Source organism: Spermophilus citellus (genome assembly GCF_964194105.1).
Source record: "Spermophilus citellus genome assembly, chromosome: 1".
In the NCBI taxonomy this organism is placed as follows: domain Eukaryota; kingdom Metazoa; phylum Chordata; class Mammalia; order Rodentia; family Sciuridae; genus Spermophilus; species Spermophilus citellus.
This window is the reverse complement of record NC_138182.1, coordinates 42979506-42994158: the sequence shown is the minus strand read 5'-3', so window position 1 is coordinate 42994158 and position 14653 is coordinate 42979506. Positions and strand designations below refer to the sequence as shown.

The following is a 14653-nucleotide window of genomic DNA, read 5'->3' as shown; positions in this document are numbered from 1 at the left end:
ACTTACTGTTTGAATCTGCCCTCAATATCCAGAATTTGAAAGATATCAGACTGGAGACTGGGGTTGTGGCTAGGTTGTGGCTCAGTGGTAGAGCACTTGTCTCGCATGCATGAGGCACTGGGTTCAATCCTCAGCACCACATAAATAAATAAAATAAGGTATTGTGCCCATCTACAACTAAAAAAAAAAAAAAGAAAGAAAGAAATCAGACTGGGCGTGGCGCACACCTGTAATCCTAGAGGCTCAGGAGGCTGAGACAGGAGGATCGCAAGTTCAAAGCCAGCCTCAGCAATTTAATGAGGCCCTAAGCAACTTAGTGAGATTCTGTCTCTAAATAAAATACAAAATATGGGGCTGGGGATGTGGCTCAAGCGGTAGCATGCTCGCCTCGCATGCGTGCGGCCCGGGTTCCATCCTCAGCACCACATACAAACAAAGATGTTGTGTCTGCCGAAAACTAAAAAATAAATATTAAAAATTCTCTCTCTCTCTCTCTCTCACTCTCTCTCCTCTCTCACTCTCTCTTTAAAAAAAAAATACAAAATATGGCTAGGGATGTGGCTCAGTGGTCAAGAGTCCCTGAGTTCAATACTTAGTAACCGTCCCTGTCCCCACACACAAAAAAGAAATCAGACTGGAAATAGTCAATTTAGTGATTACTGCAAACTTTATTCCTAATTGCACTACTTCAGTTTATCATGTATAAGCAATGTGAACCATATTTATTTTCTGGAAAAAAAATTGAGATCACCTAAAAGGGTAGAGGCTCTGGGCGGAAACAGCAGCTCGGATTTCAGCTGTACAGGGGCAGCCTCTATTTCTCTGAGCTTTCCTGTTTTATAAAGGGTACAATTATGTTGCCTACCCTAGGAAAACATTGTAAGGGTTAAACAATAGGCTGTAAAGTAATATACAAATATTCAAGGTAATTTATTATTAGTGTGGGTCCTTTGAATTGTAAGTGACAAACTGTCTTAAGTGAAATATAGAATAAATTTGCCCCAGGGGTCCTTATTATATTAAGGATAAATAGTTCAAAGATGTAGTTTATAGGTGTGCTAATCAGCTTTGTCACTGTGACCAAAATACCCAACAAGATCAAATTATAGGAGAAAACGTTTATTGAGGGCTCACAATTTCAGAGGTTCAGTCCATGGTCAGCCAACTCCATCATGGTGGAAGGACTACAGTGGAGGGAAGCTGCTCATCTCAGGGCAGCCAGGAAGCAGACAAGGCAAGGGGAGGGGCTATAGGGAAGATTCACCCTTCCAGGGCAGCTTCCCGTGGCCCACCTCCTCCAGCCCCACCCCACCCGCCTACAGTTACCATCCAGTTAGTCCATTCTAACTAGGATGGACTGATTAGATTATAGCTCTTGTATTCCACCTCCTAACATACCTGAATGAACACAGGAGCTTTGGGGGAACAGTAAGTTACTGATTGCTGTGCTTTCTGAAACAACCCATCCTAAACCTGATTTGATGCAAGTACTGAGCTTAGAGAACCTACAGGCCTGGCAGTTAGCATGTCTGTCCCCTCCAGTCTTGACATCCCCCACGCTTTAAGAGCCCTACTATGGGGAGGCATCCAGCACCTCATTAGGGGGTTCTTCTTCCTGCTCAGGGGGATATAAGCCACCTAAGAAATTAAAGTCTAGAATAATTAGTAAAGTTAAATTTTGTGCATGGTGAGAAGTATCAAAGTCTAGAAATACCTCTTGAGAAGTATTAAAGTCTACAATAATTAGTGAAATTAAATTTTGTGCATGGTGAGAGGTAGGGGTTTGTTTTCATTTTGCTGCATATGGATTTCCAGTTCTCCCAGCACCATTAGTTGAAGAGGCTATCTTTTCTCCAATGTATGTTTTTGGTGCTTTTGTCTAGTATGAGATAATTGTATGTATGTGGGCTTCTCTATATGTCTTCTATTCTGTACCATCGGTCTACATGTCTATTCTGGTGCCAATACCATACTGTTTTTGCTACTATAGCCTTGTAGTATACTTTAAGGTCTGGTATTGTGATGCCTCCTGTTTCATTCTTCTTGATAAGGATTGCTTTGGCTATTCTGGGTCTCATTTTTTCCAAATGAATTTCATGATTGCTTTTCTATTTCTGTAAGAAATGACAATGGGATTTTTAATTGGAATTGCATTGAATCTGTATAGGAATTGGATCAGAGACCCTGTGCCTATTAGAGGAAAAAGTAGGCCCAAATCTTCATGATGTCAGATTAGGCCCCAACTTCCTTAACAAGACTCCTAAAGTACAAGAAAAAAATCAGGAATTAATAAATGTGATGGACTCAAACTAAAAAGCTTCTTCTCAGCAAAAGAATCAATGAGATGAAGAGAGAGCCTACATTTTGGGAGCAAATTTTTGCCACACGCACATCAGATAGAGAACTAATCTCCAGGATATATAAAGAACTAAAAAAACTTAACACCAAAACAAACAACCCAATCAATAAATGGGCTAAGGAGCTGAACAGACACTTTTCAGAAGAGGATATGCATTCGATCAACAAATATATGAAAAAGTGTTCAACATCAAACCTACTCTAAGATTTTATCTGACACCAGTCAGAATGGCAGTTATCAAGAATACAGACAACAGGGCTGGAGTTGTGGCTCAGTGGTAGAGCACTTGCCTAGCATGTGTGAGGCACTGGGTTCGATTCTCAGCACCACATAAAAATAAATAAAGGTCCACCAACAACTAATAAAATATTTTAAAATAAAAATACAGACAATAATAAATGTTGGTGAGGATGTGGGGGAAAGGGCACACTCATTTATTGCTGGTGTGACTGCAAATTGGTACAACCATTCTGGAAAGCAGTATGGAGATTCCTTAAAAAATGTGGAATGGAACCACCATTTGACTCAACTATCCCACTCCTCGGCCTATACCCAAAGGACTTAAAATCAGCATACTATAGTAATGCAGCCACATCAATGTTTCTAGCAGCTCAATTCACAATAGCTACACTGTGGAACCAACCTAGATGCCCTTAAATAGATGAATGAATAAAGAAACTGTGGTATATATATACACAATGGAATATTACTCTGCAATAAAAGAGAATAAAATTATGGCATTTGCAAGGAAATGGATGGAGTTAGAGAATATCATGCTAAGTGAAGTAAGCCAATTCCAAAAAAATCAAAGGCTGAATGTTCTCTCTGATGAGTGGATGCTGATCCATAATGGGGTAGACATGGGAAAAATGGAGGAACTTAAATGGGGCAAAGGAGAGGGAGCATGGGGGTAGGAAAGATGGTGGAATAAGATAGACATCATTACCCTAGGTACATGTATGACTGCGCATATGGTGCGATGCTATATTGTGTACAACCAGAGAAATGTAAAGTTGTGCTGCATTTGTGTACAATGAATCAAAAGGCAACTTTTTGTCACAATACCTAATTAAATAGAATTTTTAAAGTAAAATTCTCCATGAAAATTTAAAAAGAAAAGAATAATTAGTGAAGAACAAAAGACAAAGTTGGAAAGAGTTTCAAAAGATGGAGCCTGTCCACACAGGAGCTGGAGCTAGACAATTAGAAAATGGCTCCAGTGGTTTATTTAAGGGGTACATCAAAGGCAGGGATAAGGTTTCAGGGGTGGAGTCTTGCTTTGTGATGTCTTGCAGTTAGCAGGTTGATTGGCATCTTGGTAAGCCACACCCATCTCAGAAGGACTGTGCAACTACAGCAGGTCACCCCATCTCCGGTGCTGTGTGGGACCTGGGGCAGAGCTTGAATAGGGCTCACAATGTGTCTGGGTGGTCAGCCAGAGGAAACGGCCACTGGAAGTTCCCAGACACCAGATTCTCTTATTCACTAGGCTGCGATGCCAATGTAATCCACTTGCCTAACATGAATGAATGACAGCCCATGAGTGGCTCTCAATACCCCACCCTACTCAGTGGGGTCACTCTGCTAGCAAACATATTTGCAGGAAGGGGACTTGGGAGCATTCTTCTTAATAACATTCTAAATTTCTTTAAGAAATGGCACCAGAGCCAACGATACCAACATAACTATAAGACCCAGCTACTTGGGAAATTGAGGCAGGAGGATCATTTGAACCTGGGAGTTTGAGGCTGCCTGGGACATATAATAAGACCTCCATCTCAGAAAGAAAAGAAAAGGAGAAAAAATAAGTGGGACTAAAGTGACAAAGTTAGAGGGGGAGATATAAGAATTATGAAATAGGGCACTTCTAAGACACACAGACCCTTGGGGATAAATCGGGTTCTGAGAACCAATTGGAAGCTCAGAAGAACTGAACTGGCAGGTTCTCCAGGGCCAGGAACACAGGGGGAAAGACTTTTCTGCCACATGAGAAGGCCATAGATGTGTGTCACTCTCTATTAAGCTGTGAACAACTCCTACCAAGTTAGAATTTGGAATTAGCATTCGCTCCCTTTATTTAGTACAATGCTCGACACACCAAGAGATGTTTGATAAACATTTGCCAAATGAATGCACTGAAAAATAACCAAGTTGAGAGCTAAGATGGAAATGGACCAGAAGGGCAGAACAATGACGTTCTGAAGGAAGGAATGGCTGAGTTCATCATGCACATGTGGGAGGAGAAGAAAGATCCAAAATGAAGTCGTGATTTTATTTGTTTCTATCTGGTGGGTGGATACAGGGAAGCACTGACCATTTTCATTGAGGCAAAAGTAGCCTAACTGCACGCGGGGAACTAAAGTTAAAGATGGGGCCCTAGGGGCCGGAGGTCTGGAGTTAGCAGTGAGTGGTGGAGGTGTCGGTTCTGGGAATTGGGAAGAGGAGCCAGAGGAGAGCGGTGGAAGGTGGAAGGTTGAGGACTTCCACTAGCAGGAAACAAAAGCCGAGAACTCTATGGCTGCTGTTGTGGGTAATGATGATGTTGTCTTTAATTAGACATACAGCAGCCTGGGCCTCGAGTAAACAGAGTGGAAACCTCCTGCACTCCCCTCTGGAAGGTCTCCTTGGATCTCTCTCTCTCTCTCTCTCTCTCTCTCTCTCTCTCTCTCTCTCTCTCTCACACACACACACACACACACACACACACACACACACACACACACGGTTCATTCCAACCTGCAAAGCTTGGCACAGGAGTGATGTTCACACCCTCTTCAGCCCCAGAGGGTTTCTGGGAAGAACAAATCTTTTCCTCCCTCAGCTCAGCTTGAAGAACTGACCTGCTGTGTTTCCTAGGTGAGGGAGTTTAGGAGTCTCAGGCAGATTAAAATGTTTAAATGCAGTTGAGTTCTTAGCCCTTGTAGCTCATGATTCTCTTTGTTGGAGGAAACTGAGGCCCTCTGGGGGGAGATGAGCCCTTCCAGCTGTTGGCCCTTCAGTGTCTGAGTTAAGAATCAATCAACTCAGCACACTGGGCAGCACACTGGGACAGGCCAGAGCTCTGCAGACTGTGGGCAGAAGGCCAGGCAGGGCGCACTGGCCCTGATCTTGCTTCAGGCCAGGCCCAGGGCCTACACAAAATCCCTCCCTCTCTCCTTTCTGCTCCCTTCCCAGCCCTGTATCTATGTCTAGCTCCTCAGAGATTTCTCCTTCTGTGTCTGTCCTGAACTTCTACTTTTCCCCTGCCCCAATTTCCCCCTCCTCTTCCCAGCTTCTCCCCCCAGTGTCATGGTGGCCCCTGTGTTCAGCTGCATAAAGGAACTCCCTTCCCAGGCCCTCCCCTATGGGAACTTACTAGAATATGGGCTTTAACTTTTTAATTGATTTCTTCATCCTACTAATCATGTCTGGCCAATCATGCTGTCACCTGTAGTATCAGCTACCAGGCAGTCTGAGGAAGGGGGGTCACTTGAGCTAGGAGGTCAGTGCCAGACTGGGCAGCAACATAGTAACATATCTTAAGGGGGAAAAAAAAGGATGTATTTCTGTCTTAGTTCATTGTACTTCTATACAAAATACTCGAAACTGGATAGTTTACAAATAATAGGAATTCATTTCTCACCCTTTTGGAGGCCAAAAATTCCAAGATGCCAGTGGGTCAGAGCCTGGCTGCTTTCCTTAACGATGCATCCTATGGCAGAAGGTCAAGAAGGGTCTAAACCAGTTCCCTTCAGCACTCTGCCCTCATGGCAGTCACTTCCCAGAAGGCCACACCTCCTAATACCACCACAACAGGGTTAAGGTTCAACATGAATTTTGGAGGGTAGGAATGCCCATTGTAGGAAACTCCAACAGTATAGACAGGTGTTATAAAGGCAGAACAAAAGTCACCAGTAGTAAGTCTCTTCGGAGACCTCTGGTCTCTGAGTTTCATTCTGGGCTCTGCATCTTGCTGTACCTGTGTAACCTCAAAGCTGTTACCTCCCCTCCCTATACCTAAGCTTCCTGTCTGCATCTTAGTGACAATTGCATCTAGTAGCGTTGTCTGAGGATGGGTGCCTCAAATAGGACAGAACAAATGACAGGGATGGGTCTCAATGAAGTGGTAGCTGTGATTATGGTTAGATGTTCAGTGCTTGGAGCTGCTTTCATTACTATTGCCCATTGCTGTCTCTCTACTAGCATCAGGAAGTTCTCTCCCTACAGGGTGCCTCCCAGCCGCCAGGTTGCTGCCCACTTGTTACAAAAGACTTCAGTGCAGCAGCTGCTCATGATGCCTCAGGATTTGTTTGAACAAGCTCCCAGTCAAAGCTGAACATGTAGGATTTGTATCCCAGAGGGCTGGTGGCTTCCCTGAGGACAGTTTGGTCCTGGGGATCCTCTACCCTACTCATCCTCCCTAACCACTGTACTTCACTGCCAGTCCCTCAGCCACCCTTTCTGGTTCACCCACCCCCCTCCCTGGCCTTTCCCCTGGCCCCTAGGCTTTCAGTCTTCCCTCACTGCTTCCCTGGATCCCTTCCTGCTTCACTTCTCAAAGAAGCAGATGCCAAAAGTGAGAGACCAGACAGATTTCTCACTAGCAGTTTATTTTGCTAACTAGCACTTTTAATTATAAAAGTACATTTTGCAGTGTGTATTATGCATATGTTTAATACAAACAGACTCATATATGCTCTTTCGCAAGTCGCCTTTTTTTATTTACTATATGGTAGACATCTTTCTGTAGCAGTTCATGTAGCTCAGCCTCATTCTTTTTAACAGCCATTGAATGGTGTATGAGTAAATAAATCACATATCATGAATCTATTTAAATATTCCCCTACAAACATGCATTCAAGGTGTTTCCAGACTTAGATTTTGTTTTATTCTGCTTTGCTCTATAAACAATGCTGCAGTGAACATCTTTGTCCATAGATCCCTGGGCTCTTGTGGGACTTTCAACCCTTTTAGAAGGCACTGTCCTCAAAGAAGGGGCCAGTGTCCCTATGAGCATCAGGCAGTCGCAACATGGTGTGCTCAGACCTGAGTCCTATGCTGGTTCTACTCCAGGACCTAGAGTTAACAGTTTGCAGATCTGCTACAAAAAAAACACATGAGGAGTTGTCCTTCTATAAACCCTGCGGATTACTAGCCCTCCAGCCCTGTTTGCCCCACTTTCATGTTTAGTATTCATACAGTGAACTTTCTCTGCCTTTAAAGAAATTTTACTGGGGCTGGGGCTGTAGTTCAGTGGTAGACAGCCTGCTTCACACATGTGAGGGATGGGGTTCGATCCTCAGCTCCACATAAAAATAAATTTAAAAATAAAGATATTGTGTCCATCTACAACTTAAAAAAATGAAATTTTACTGATAGCTCAATAGTTCTCCTACCTATTCAAGGTAAGACTTTTACTTTTTAAATACTTTTTTTTTTCCTTTCTCAGAGTTTAATGTCTTCTTGTTCCTGGCTACCAGTTCAGACTTTTTCCTCTTTCAGAATTTTGCTCTAGACCCAACTTCTACATGAAGTTATTTCAGCCCACTCAACTATGAATATTTCACTCTCTTAAAGAAAATTAAACCTAGATATAGATACAAATATTGGCATCAGAGCATCTTGTGTGGGGCTCAAAGATCAAGTAGCATGGACTCTACTGTCCCTGCCTCCCCTTCCCAGACTTTTTATCCAAACTCTGACTTTGTTCTATGGCCTTTTGTTTTCCTGGAGTTTAAAATGATCTTTCTTTTCTTCCTCTCTACCTATTTATTATTCCATCGAGTTTTATCAAATTCTCTGTAATGCTAATAACTCCGTAGAGGCCGCTTTCCCAGTTGGAATCCTCAGTCATATTTCTCCAAATTGCATTATACATCTCTTCCTAGGAGTTATTTTTATCATTCTCTTAATTCTCCTTTTTCATTTTCTCCTTATTTTTGAGGCTTACATCCTTAAGTAACTTCCTAAGAAAGGACATTTGGGAAGTAAGTATTCTAAGTCTTAAATGTCTAAAGAGGTCTTTATTCTCCCTCATGCTTCATTGCTCAGAAACACTAAGACAATAGGAAAGACAGTAGAATGAATAGGACATAACTTTCCTGTGTTCATAAATGAATGTACAACCAGTGAAACTCTACATCATGTACAACCACAAGAATGGGAAGTTATTCTCCAGGTATGACATGTCAAAATACATTCTACTGTCATGTATAACTAAAAAGAACAAATTTAAAAAATTTAAAGAAAAAGAAAACAAACACTCAGTGAGCCATTTTGACTTAGCATCTTTTGTTGCTGGAGAAATCTGCATCTTTCCCCTGGAGGTGAACTATTAAGAAGCACTGTGTGTAACCGTTTAGGGTGCAGGCTACAGCACTTAGCTTGCTCTGTTACTGTTTGCTGGCCTTGTGATCTTAGTTTTCCTTGTCTGTGAAATAGGAATCCTACTCATCAGGCTATTCTAGGGATTAAATGATTTAAGAGAGGAATGGTTCTTAGAGGAATTCATGGAATTGATATTAATGTTTTTCTTTCTTTGACTTTTTTTTAAAGGAGAGAGGGAGAGAGGGAGAGAGAGAGAGAGAGAGAGAGAGAGAGAGAGAGAGAGAGAATATCTTTTTTTTTTTTTTTTGTAGATGGACACAACACAATGCTTTTTATTTTTTATTTTTATGTGGTGCTGAGAATCGAAACTGGGTCCCGCCCGTGCTAGGCGAGCGCTCTACCACTAAGCCACAGTCCCAGCCCTTTCTTCACCTTTTCTATTTTTTCTTATCTGTAATGCATTCTGATATTTCACTAAATGTAAAATATCTAATATGTCCTAATATGAGTCTTTTAACATTTACTGGGCTTAACACACAACACCACATTTAGTTTGAAAACCTACTTAATTTCAAGGAAATTTTTTTATATTTCTTTAGTAATTTCCTCTTCTCCATATTCATTCATCTCCTCCCACTCCCCTCTCTCTGCTGGGGATTGAACCCAGGGCCTCCACATTATCAGGCAAGCACTCTGCGCTGAGCTACATCTCCAACTCTCCTTTGCCTTTTGAAAAATTTTATTCTGAGCTTTCATTTTTATCTTTCAATCCTTTCCATTAAGAAATTTTCTCATTAAAATGTTTTCATTTCCAAGAGCTCTTGTTCTTTTCTTCTGCTTACTTCATAGATGCTCTATCTTTGTGGATTTCTCTGAAAATACTAATGAGAGGCTGTTTTACCCTTCTGTCCCCTCCCCCAGTGGGGGTGAACAAGAGGAGAAGAGGGGTGAGGGTCTTTTTATACAGTAGCAGCAAACTACACCTGAAAACAAGGTCAAGAATTCAGCATACAACATGAGCACTAGCCCAGCCATCTTCCCGTTCATAACAGTGTTCTTGAGTGATCAATGCTGCTTCTCCACCACGTTTTCCAGCAACAGAACCTCCTGGCAGGGAACCATTCTGGTCTGAATTCCACTATCTTTTGAACTGCGACTGGCCCTGGAGTTCTGTAGGAGACAAACTTGGGCTCCCTCTGGTGGCATTCTAACGAACTACATCACTCAAACCGCCAGCACTCTTTGAAATGGGCTCGCCATATATGAGTTAATGGAATGAAGTCCCTTTTGCATATAAACAGGATACATGCAAGAGCTTCCCAAAAGTGTGCTTTCCAAAAAAAAAATACTAAAAAATTTTTAATCAATTGCATATGTTTTCTTCATTTCTTACATTTATTTATATCTTAGTAAAGTGCAACTAATGGGTTCTGGTTGTTGGCTGTACCAATTTTAATAAAATAATATAGTCTCATTACCCAGTTTAATATTCATGGGAAACCTTTGAGAAATGGTTTATCAAAGTTTGCTAAATTTTGCTTGAGAGCGGGAATACCAATGATTGACTTGTGTCTTCTGTTTTTCATATTTGCTGGCTTCAGAAGTCCCTGGGGCATGATTTCAGGTAGTAACTCTGAATATATCTTCCCTCATACTTTGTGTCTTCACTGTTTGATCATTTTCCCTGCCTTTTGCTTTTCTTTGGAGCAGAAAAGAGCAGAGTAGTCACAAGATACTTAAGAGTGATTGCCGATGTATAAAAGAAGGACTTGGTAATAACAAAGACAGTTAGGCAGATGTGCTTTGCAAAGTACTTAACTCTCTACTCAAAGAATCAATTCATGATAAGTCACGATAATGGCGTTAGCCGTCTTAGAATGCCTACACAACAAATAACAGATTGAACTTAAGAGTCCCCAAAGCTCTATTTCCATTCCCAAGGGAATGTTTGGTATCTTCCTGCAAAGACAAATTTGGAAGCCTGACGACATCCCCTGCCGCTTAGCCATCAAGCATTTCAGTAATGAGATGCAGCAGCATCTATTTACTTTGTACCCACCTGCCTTTTATTGTAAATTTTCACCTTAACGGTTTTTATTAACACTCTTGACTTAGGTTGCTAAGCAACGAGCCAGGTCTGGGCTCCTCCCCAGACTACACTTGCGTCTGCTTGGTTGTCCTTGTTGTCCAGGAAACTCGACTGTCCCAAGAAGATGCCCCTCACGGTGGACGGTTGTTTTCTCTTAGTCTTTTTCTTTCTTTCCTTGAACCGCTGCCAATACAGACATACTGTCACTTCGATCTATCTCGGAGCCACGCTTAGCAGCAGGCGCCTGCTCCAGGCGACATCTCCCATCTGCGAACGCGGGGAGAGACGGGAGGCAGGGACGCTCTGCAAACCACAAATCGTCTTTTGGAAGTTTGTTTGTATTTTCTCCGACTAAAGCGAACAGCTGTTTGGCTTATAAAATAGCTGCAATTGCAATGGCCCACACTCTGTCATCAGGAAATGCCACTTCTTGTCACTTCTTGTCATAGTTTCCGGAAAAGAGGATGGTGGAGGAGGAGGGGGGGGAGATGGATAATGCCGATGAGTTGCTTTTTTTTTTTTTTTTTTTTTTTTTTTTAAATTTGGACACGTTCCAGTACACTCTGCTAGGGAAAGGCAACGGAGGAGAGGCCAGAAAGGCCGGGATGTGCCCCGTGCCGGGAAAGCCACCAAGCGCGCAGTGGCCCTAGGACCGGCAGGGGGCGGAGAAGGGCGGGGCGCGAGCGTCCTTGTCTCCGGATGCTCGGTCTTTGGGTCGTGCTACCAGAGCCCAGCCCCGCGGAGGTGTCGCGGGTGCTAGGTCCCGCGTGGAGGAGGCAACCCTGCACCAAGGACTGGAGGAGATTCTCTGACTAAGGCTCTTCTGGGAGGCGAGGAGCATCAGATAAAAATCTGCCCTCCACCCCTAGGTCTGTGGGTGAGCCTCTCAACAATGGTTTTTGAATTTCCTCTGGAGTGATCCACAGGGGGATCCAAGCCCCAAGTCACTTCCAAAAGCCTGTGTGTGTTCATTGAGTGTTTTCCAGAAGATTTAACACTACATCAAAAAAGCAGACGGGCAAACACCGTTAAAGCATCACCAGAATGCGGTTCTTTCCAGACAAACGTCTTGAATTGTGTCTGTCCTAGTGGCAAGCAACCCTTGGGGCCTTTTATCATTCAAAAGCTGAGGAGTAGAACATCTGCTCTGCAGAAGTGTGGGTTTGTGGATTTGAGGCCTTTTTCCTGGCACGTCCCTTTTTCAGAGAAAGAACGTTTTGCCTAATGACATTTTTTTGTTAGATTTTAAGCTCAAATTCTCCTCTTTTTGTTGGTTTGGTTTGGTTTGGTTTGGTACTGGGCATTGAACCCAGAGGTGCTTTACCATGTACCACAATCCCAGCCCTTTTTAAATTTCTTATTTTGTGACAGGGTCTCACCAACTTGCTTAGGGCCTCTAAGTTGCTGAGGCTGGCCTGGAACTTGTGATCCTCCTGCCTTAGCCTCCTGAGTTGTTGGGATTACAGGTGTGCACTGTGGCACCTGGCCTCTTCTAACTTTTTGCTTTGTTCTTTTTTCAGCAAATATTTATGAAGTGTCCACAATGAACTAAATGTGCCCACCAATGAATCTTAGGCACTAAAATTAAAGCAAAGTCCTTTGTCTCTGTGAAGTGGCACCCCCTTTCTCCACAGAAAAGTCCTCTTCACCATGGCTGATTTTAGGACTGTCAGCAAAAGAGTCTCTGTGAAAGAGTTCAATGTAGATAAACTTCCTATTTTCATGTCGCCCTGTTTACTTGGCTGAGAAGATACCAGCACTCCAGGTGCTGGATACCCCCTTACTAGTTTTTCACAAACGTATCCAGTATAGTACTTTGTAGAAATGTGCAAACAAGGCCTCTGGCCTTGAGCTGGGCTTCACAGAGATGTCTACATTTTTAAGATAAGTTACAAATGGGCTCCATGATAACAGCTGGCAGGGGAAGAAGAAGTTCTCCCCTTCTCAGGTGTTGTCCTTGAAGAGTTAACTTGCCCAGAACAGTGAAAGAAAAAGCTGCTTTTATGTGAACTTCTGCAGACTGTGAACTTCTGAGCCCCTCCTCTATATGCTGGGTATAAAACTCTGAACTCCCTGAACTCTGGGTTCAGGGAATTGATTGATTACAGCAAAAGCTGTGCCCTCTAAACCTGGCTGCAGCCAAATAAAACTATTTCCTGCTATCTTCGGTGCCTTGCCTCATTTGTCCCTACAACATCTGCTTTCAGGAAACTTGCATTCTCATGAGTGCAAGGAGAGGGCTTACAAAAAGGAGTGTGTAACATATCAGGAGATGACATGTCTGGAAGAGTAAGGGAAGACATGTCCGTCTTTGGGAAGTTTGGTTGATTAGCAAAGGCCTTTCTGATGAGAAGAGACCTTAAGAGCAAAGAGTGGGGGCTGGAGGTGTAGCTCAATGATAGAGTGCCTAGCATGTTTGATGCCCTGGGTTCCATCCTCCAAAAGAACTGAGAAGCTAAGCCACAAAGAAATCCAGGGGCAGAGCAAGTGTAACTCCAGGCCTTGGGGGGAATGTTGAAGGGCCACTGTGGGTGAAGGAGTCTGTACAGCTAGAGCTGACTGAGGGAGAGGAACATGCAGGAGATGTGCTAAAGAAAAAAAATATATCACTTAAAACAGCGAGGCAGGCTTTAGTCAGCAAGACTGTTGCTGGACTCTGATGAATCTCAGTGATAGAGTGCTTATCTAGAATTCTGGGTTCAATCCCCAGGACCAGGTTAAAAACAAACAAATAAACAAAAAGAGCCAGGAACAATGGTGCGTACCTGTAATCCCAGTGGCTTAGGAGGCTGAGGCAGGAGGATCCCAGTTCAAAGCCAGCCTCAGCAAAAGTGAAGCTCTAAGTAACTCAGTGAGACCCTGTCTCTAAATAAAATACAAAATAGGGCTGGGGATATGATTCAGTGGACAAGTGTCCCTGAATTCAATCTCCAGTACCTCCCCCTGCAAAAAAAAAAAAAAAAAAAAAAGAAAGAAAGAAAAAGGAAAAAACCCATTGTCATGAAGAGGAACTTCTGCAATGGGTGTTGCAACAGGGAAGAGAGATTGGGCTCAGCTCCAAATACCAGGGAAAGTGGGAATGTATAGCCAAGGAAAAGGGTAGGGGTTGGTGGATTGAAATTGACTAAGAGGAAACATCAAGGGTATGTTAGTCAGCTTCCTGTCATTGTGACAGAAAGTACCTGAAATAACCAACTTGTAGAGAAGAAAGCTTTATTTTGGCTCACTGCTTTGGAAGCTATAGTCCATGATGGAGGTCCATGGCTTTTGAACCTGTGGCAGGGCAGCACATTATGGTAAGAACATGCCATGAAAGGTGCTCACCTCATGGTAGCCAGGAAGCAAGCAAAGAGAGAGGAAGAGAGGGACCAGGGTCCCAGCAGCCCCTCAAGGGCATGCCCCCAGGGACCTCACTTCCTCCCACCAAGCTCTACCTCCTAGAGTTTGCATCACCTCCCAGTAGCACCATGGTCTGGGGACCAAGTTTTTAACACCTGGGCCTTTGGGAGACACTTACCCAAACCAGAGCAAAGAGTAAGGGGGGATTCTGGCTCAACTGACCTCCTAGGATTCTTCCTGAAGACAGGGGGCTGATCAGACATCACTTGGGGATGGTCGGGGATAAAGAACCTGATCAGATATTGAAGGTAGCTAGATAAAGAAGGAGTGTCTAGGGGTGGGGGTTGGGGTTCTGGCTAAACTGACAGGCTTTTTGCTAAAATTGGGCTATGCAGGCCTGGCAAGAACAGACACTGAAAGCTGAGGTCTATTTGGGAAGAAAATTCTGAGGATCCAGACTACAGTTTGGTGGAGAGAGTCTATCAGATGCATCAGGGAGGAGGAGGGTGCCAGACCACATTGGGTCTGGTAGGACATGGTAACATCATGGGATTCTGTTC

General features: G+C 43.3%; 1 protein-coding gene across 19 annotated transcripts in view; it reads right to left on the bottom strand.

The window, feature by feature from the left end:
* KCTD4 (potassium channel tetramerization domain containing 4) overlaps positions 1–14653 on the bottom strand; it is a 128445-nt gene that overhangs the window by 90818 nt on the left and 22974 nt on the right. The gene's annotated exons all lie outside the window — the stretch shown is intronic.